This window comes from Dendrobates tinctorius, unplaced genomic scaffold (genome assembly GCF_039654945.1).
Source record: "Dendrobates tinctorius isolate UK_male_01 unplaced genomic scaffold, ASM3965494v1 ptg000208l, whole genome shotgun sequence".
NCBI classification, from domain to species: domain Eukaryota; kingdom Metazoa; phylum Chordata; class Amphibia; order Anura; family Dendrobatidae; genus Dendrobates; species Dendrobates tinctorius.
This window is the reverse complement of record NW_027361875.1, coordinates 11518237-11525538: the sequence shown is the minus strand read 5'-3', so window position 1 is coordinate 11525538 and position 7302 is coordinate 11518237. Positions and strand designations below refer to the sequence as shown.

The following is a 7302-nucleotide window of genomic DNA, read 5'->3' as shown; positions in this document are numbered from 1 at the left end:
CGTAGGTAAGTATCACACACAGCGATATCGCTAGCAATATCGCTATAACGTCACCAGTTATAGCGATATTGCTAGCGATATCGCTTAGTGTGACAGGCCCCCTTACATAGTAAATCATTGTGCAAGTCAGCCTTCTTGACCCACCAGAATCCACACTTAAATCCACAAGCCAAATATACAGACAAAAAGTCAATTTCTCCAGGCCTGTTAAAAAACATAGCTGTCTGAGCAATTAAGATATACTCTAGTTTCTTCACAATGTGTTTTTAAGCAAACTCAGTGCAGGCTTTCACATGTCTTGCACTAAGGAGAGGCTTCCATCGGGCCACTCTGCCATAAAGGCCCAACTGATGGAGGGCTGCAGTGATGTTGACTTTGTGAAACTTTCTCCCATCTCCCTACTGCATCTGTGAAGCTCAGCCACAGCGATCTTGGGGTTCTTCTTTACCTCTCTCCCCAAGGCTCTTCCCCACGATTGCTCAGTTTTGCTGGACGACCATACAACACAGGAGACAGGGGGCTGCCGCTGTGGTCCTCATCTGTGGGATGGGAGCACATTGCGAGCTAACTCCACACACATAATATATCCAGATGCTTACACTGGACATTGTAATGACATAATCCCTGCAATTTCTGCACCGCAGCATTTAGTAGTGAACGTCATGTGCGCATGCACGCAGTGCAAGAAGGGATTATTAAAGGGCCTGTAAAACACGACCACAACACTGTGGACCCCAGGAATCTGTCCAGGGGCCAGAGAAATCGTAATTGCGGGCCGAAGGTTCCCTGCTTCTGTATTATAGGGTTGCGTTAATGACTCTTGGGCTACTCTTTATGGCACCTGTCTGGTGTAGGCTGGGGCTACACATAAACTTTGGCTGCAAAACTTGTCGCGCAACCAATGTACAGTTGTGGCCAAAAGTATTGACACCCCTGCAATTCTGTCAGATAATACTCAGTTTCTTCCTGAAAATGATTGCAAGCACAAATTCTTTGGTATTATTATCTTCATTTAATTTGTCTTAAATGAAAAAACACAAAAAGAATTGTCCTAAAGCCAAATTGGATATAATTCCACAGCAAACATAAAAAAGAGGGTGGACAAAAGTATTGGCACTAGTCGAAAAATCATGTGATGCTTCTCTAATTTGTGTAATTAACAGCACCTGTAACTTACCTGTGGCACCTAACAGGTGTTGGCAATAACTAAATCACACTTGCAGCCAGTTGACATGGATTAAAGTTGACTCAACCTCTGTCCTATGTCCTTGTGTGTACCACATTGAGCATGGAGAAAAGAAAGAAGACCAAAAAACTGTCTGAGGACTTGAGAAACCAAATTGTGAGGAAGCATGAACAATCTCAAGGCTACAAGTCCATTTCCAAAGACCTGAATGTTCCTGTCTACTGTGCGCAGTGTCATCAAGAAGTTTAAAGCCCATGGCACTGTGGCTAACCTCCCTAGATGTGGACGGAAAAGAAAAATTGACAAGAGATTTCAACGCAAGATTGTGCGGATGTTGGATAAAGAACCTCGACTAACATCCAAACAAGTTCAAGCTGCCCTGCAGTCCGAGGGTACAACAGTGTCAACCCGTACTATCCGTCGGCGTCTGGATGAAAAGGGACTGTATGGTAGGAGACCCAGGAAGACCCCACTTCTTACCCCGAGACATAAAAAAGCCAGGCTGGAGTTTGCCAAAACTTACCTGAAAAAGCCTAAAACGTTTTGGAAGAATGTTCTCTGGTCAGATGAGACAAAAGTAGAGCTTTTTGGGCAAAGGTATCAACATAGAGTTTACAGGAGAAAAAAAGAGGCATTCAAAGAAAAGAACAGGGTCCCTACAGTCAAACATGGCGGAGGTTCCCTGATGTTTTGGGGTTGCTTTGCTGCCTCTGGCACTGGACTGCTTGACCGTGTGCATGGCATTATGAGGTCTGAAGACTGCCAACAAATTTTTCAGCATAATGTAGGGCCCAGTGTGAGAAAGCTGGGTCTCGCTCAGAGGTCATGGGTCTTCCAGCAGGACAATGACCCAAAACACACTTCAAAAAGCACTAGAAAATGGTTTGAGAGAAAGCACTGGAGACTTCTAAGGTGGCCAGCAATGAGTCCAGACCTGAATCCCATAGAACACCTGTGGAGAGATCTAAAAATGGCAGTTTGAAGAAGGCACCCTTCTAATATCAGGGACCTGGAGCAGTTTGCCAAAGAAGAATGGTCTAAAATTCCAGCAGAGCATTGTAAGAAACTCATTGATGGTTACCGGAAGCGGTTGGTCGCAGTTATTTTGGCTAAAGGTTGTGCAACCAAGTATTAGGCTGAGGGTGCAAATACTTTTGTCTGGCCCATTTTTGGAGTTTTGTGTGAAATGATCAATGTTTTGCTTTTTGCTTCATTCTCTTTTGTGTTTTTTCATTTAAGACAAATTAAATGAAGATAATAATACCAAAGAATTTGTGATTGCAATCATTTTCAGGAAGAAACTGAGTATTATCTGACAGAATTGCAGGGGTGTCAATACTTTTGGCCACAACTGTACGATTGGTGCTGCGTCAAGCGAATGGGGTTGCATTGCGACCCCCAGGGTTCTGGGACTGACATATTCACTCCTAAATAACATTCTTTTGTCCTTTCATAACACTTGGCTTTTCGGCAGTGTCTTTTTTTATTATTTTAATTTTGATGCATTACTTTAAAAGCTTTTCTTTGTTGCTTTCTATTCACACGTGGGTTTTGGGGTGCATAAAAGGGTATGTCCGCACAGTTGATGAAGGAGGTCCGTATCCTACAGGACACAAGCTTATATACTCTCCTGGCTCAAACTCAACAGCTTCTTAGGCTGGGATCACACTGCGGCTGCATAGAAATACATGCAGCCGAAGCTGCGGTCCTGAGTGCCGCGGGCAGCGTCGGGTGTTGATGCGAGAGACTAGTGCGAGTTTCTCACATCACACACAGTAGTGTGATCCCGGCCTTAGGCTGAGATTAAGATTGGGTCTGTAGACTCCCAGGTGGTCTGTGCATCTCTGAAATTTTAGACTTCATTTTTCTGTCCGTTTTTCACACACAAGTTTTTTCCATGTTTTTCAAGGATAGAAAAGTCGCTCTCGGATGTGTTTTAGAGCGCTCTGCCATGGGTCAGTGACAACAGAAATCGGATGCCACTCGTTTGTTTTTCACTTACTGTTTGAAAGGAGAAACTTAAACAATCTCCATCTTTTTTTTCCCCCATATAAGAAAAACCTAATTAAACTCTATTGATAAAAACTCTACTGAAAATCTGATCTGACACACTGACAAAGCATTGACGTCCGAACGAGTCTTTATAAGGCTACGTCCCCACCATGAGATTTTGATCTTTTGATGTTGCAGACTTTCTGCACCCATTAAGTAAAATAGGTATTCGAAATTACGCAACGTAAAAAAAAAATCAATAAAAACTAATTGTGGGATACGTAGCCTAAGGAAAACATCCCAATCAATAACAGTTGTAACGGGAGAAAAAAAACTTCCCCTTTAATCACATATTCCCTTAAAATTCCACACGCCCATCCTGTGGGATTAGCATTCGAATGGGTGGAGTAAAATAAAGGAAAAAAAAATCAAAAAGCCAAATCCCATCATGTGGCTGTTTACACCAGTTGCAGAGCGATGCAAACGTGATGAGTCGGCGAGAAAAAGGTCAGTGACAGCTGGAGCAGATCTCAAGTTTTACGGGAAGCATAGTAGGGGATATTGGAAGTGAGGTTCACAGTGAGTAACACCAGGTTCCTGCTAAACCAAACCATCTGCTGATTTTCTATGGTGTCCGTGTGTTGACAGGCGCCACAACTAAAATAATTTTTCAGATCTGCAGCGCAAAACTCTGTAGTAAATGCGGGAACACTTCGCTGTCCCTTTAAACTTGACCTGTTATTTTTTTGCAGATAACTTCCGAAAGTTTCTTGTGTTTGCTTTAAAAGTTTTGCAATAAGGGGGGGGGGGGGGGGGAAGTTCTGCAGTTATACATACAGCTTGATCTTTCATTTTTAACCCTTTCTTTTCCAGAGCCCACACCCAGCAGTCATCTAGGAGAGCTGAGCTTACAGAACCACAGCTCCTCCTTTACTCCCTCCTCATTTCCTTTGGAGGGTTTTTTTTTTTTTGCCTGTTTACAATAGACTGGAGAGAACATTGAGGACAGGAGAGAAGAAGAGCAGGGGCGAGATTCTCGAAAGAAACTTTTTTTTTTTTTACATCTGGTCGGAAAGATGGCCGTAAGCACTGCTCAACTGGGAAACTTGTCTATCACTACCCAAGTGGTTCCAGGAGGAGGCCAGAACAACCTCCCCGGATTTGGCACATCTCCGAACTGGGTCCAAGAGCTGTCCAAAAAGAAGAAACAACCCATGAAATCGCTGAGTGCAGTTTTGATCCTTATAGGGGCGCTGCAGTTGACTATCGGGACCTCCATGTTTGTGGCTGAGAATAGTTACCCGTCGCTTCTCTCGCGCAGTGGAATCATATTTGTGGGTAGCCTGACGCTTATTTCCACTGCAATCATCACCGTGATCTTCGCCAACAAGGACACTATCCTAAGGATAAAGATCTGCCTGATCAGCCACTTGATAAACATCATAATCGCCGCCATTGGAATCATTCTATATGTGATCCAGGTGTATACAGATACTCAGTCATGTTGGGTGTCCACACATGATATCGATTCGTACAACCCGTGCATCCCGGGGAATTCATCTTCTGTCAGCGATTATAATTATCGCTATGGCTATGGCAGGGATTATTCGCAAGTCATTTACACGCTGCGTGTGTCCCTGAATTCTCTGGTGCTCTTCTACATTATCGTTGGCTTCAACATCTCAAGCTTCATCATATTCCTGAAATGGAAATCACTTAAAGATACCAAATATACTTTACTTGGAAACTAATGGAATGATTGAAGAGGAAAGGCGGGGTATGTGAATAGTGATGTCATCAAGGAGCCAGTGACATCATCACCACTGAGCTTTCAACATGAACTCAACGTCCCAATAATCAAATTCCTTTTTTTTGTTTTTTGGACATTTTGCACAAATATGGAAACGGATAACAAGAGACACTAAGGAAAATGTATAATCTTCTTGCATGTAGGAATTCCAGAAAAAAAAACTCTTTAAAATAGGAAAGAGTTTATCAACCCTAAGTGCAATGGCTCCTGTTTCCACTTGCACTGGTTTTAATAAATTGCCTCCTCCACCCGTGTCTATATCTTACCATTTTAGGACACAGTCAGATGGCCGTATAAATCGTAATGAGATCGGAAATTGGATCTCAGTCCGATTTATACCGCCATCTGTCTGTGCCCTTAGGGTGAAGTTTTCTGAGGCAACTCCTACCCCGACCACAGCCATCAGTATCCCAGGTACCTACGGTGAGGTTAGTTCTAGCCAGGACTTGCATCCATATAACATAAATGCTGAAGTGCATGCACGTTATGGCTGTCTGATTGGGGTCTTATTATGTAAATGGCTTTGTATCGCCATATATGCTGTTCTACAAACATAAAGGTCTATATATTGTAGTTGTAATAGTCTCCTGAAAAGCTATCTCCGGTTTCACGCCCATAGTATTTCGCCACCCCTTTCCCCATGCCTTTGATTTCATATAGGGGATATGGACATATTCTGTAATGTTTCATCTCATGCGTTATTCTTATTGAGAAACAATTGCTTCTATGAGAGAATATGGTTCCTCATAAAAGGTACCATAGTGGCACTCTGAATTTCTACAGGTCACTATGAACCCTCAGGGACAATGGGTGATGCCGTATAGGGTCTGTTTACCAAGAAGCGCGATGTGAATTGACACTCGGAATATGTCCAAACGTATTTTGATTCTATTTTTTTTTAGTTACATTTGTTGCATAAAGTTCTCATTTCCTCTCTTTTGTGCTTTTGTGACCACATGATTAAAGTCTGATCAGAAGGTCAGAAGTTGTGAGAAGAGATAGAAATGGTTCAAAAGTGTAGTAAGTTTGAAATGTCAAATTGTCATGTCAGAAGTTTTAATCAGTTGGGAGGTCCAAGTGCCGAAGCTCTCGTGATCGCCGAATTAAAGGGGCAGAAGTTATCAATTGAGCGCTGCTCTCCTCCAAATTTATAAAGACCCCCAATGTGTAAAACTTCTGAAATGCCAAAAGTTTTTAAAATGACAAATATTTTTAAATTTAAGAATTTATTTTTATAGCAAAGTTTTTGTTGTATCCATTATATACATATGTTACATGCAACAACTTACATCGCAATGACCACAAGTGCATTACTTAATTGTATCCATTGTATCAGTAAGGGCTCATGCACACGAACGACTTTCTCAGATGACTGCATTGTACCCATGATGTTCTATGGGGCTGCGCAGATGACTGATTTTTTTTTCTCTTTCCTTGGATGGAGTGGTCCACGGAAAAAATTGGAGACACGTCCTATTTTGATGTGAGGAGTCGGTTCAAAATCAGTAATGCAAGTCTATGGGTCCATGAAAAATTGGACTGCACTCTGATGACTCGGATTTTCATGGACTGACAAACAGGAGAAGGTGGAGAAACATTTTTTTTCTCTTCACATACGATAAAAACTGATCCCATTGATCAAAGTCTTATCAGAATAATCGGTCCGTTTTTCACTTGTGTGGAGAAATCAGTTGTGTGAACCTGCCCTTAGGGATACTGTACCGTGAAATAAAATCCTACATATATACTTGTGGAAGCGATTGCTAGGACAATATTTTAGGTTCGATTCATCCTATTGTCAAGTCTTATAATAATTACTTTACAGAATAATTTGTAATCTAACTAAACATTTACATTAATCAATATAAAAATCTATTGCTAATCTTACAGTTTACTGATTATTCTCTATGTGGATTACATCTGTTATGTATATAGCACAAACTGAATAGCTCTGTGTGCCAATAAATCTTATACAACTGCAATAATAAGATGTTATATGGCCTAATTGTAGCGTGACCGCACTCAGCCTCCTATCAGGTATGTACCGCACTCAGCCTACTATTATCTATGTACCTCCCTCGCCTCCTATCATCTATGTACCGCACTCTGCCTCCTATCCTATGTACCACCCTCAGCCTCCTATCATCTATGTACTGCACTCTGCCTCCTATCATCTGTGTACCGCACTCTGCCTCCTATTATCTATGTACCTCCCTCGCCTCCTATTATCTATGTACCTCCCTCGCCTCCTATCATCTATGTACCGCACTCTGCCTCCTATCCTATGTACCACCCTCAGCCTCCTATCATCTAT

General features: G+C 42.1%; 1 long non-coding RNA gene across 1 annotated transcript; it reads left to right on the top strand.

Annotated features, from left to right (window-relative positions):
* Positions 1 to 3595: 3595 nt before the first annotated feature.
* On the top strand, positions 3596 to 6976 carry LOC141058059 (uncharacterized). Its single transcript, XR_012222084.1, has 2 exons — positions 3596 to 3685; positions 4052 to 6976. It is a non-coding gene; the product is annotated as an uncharacterized lncRNA (long non-coding RNA).
* Positions 6977 to 7302: the final 326 nt, after the last annotated feature.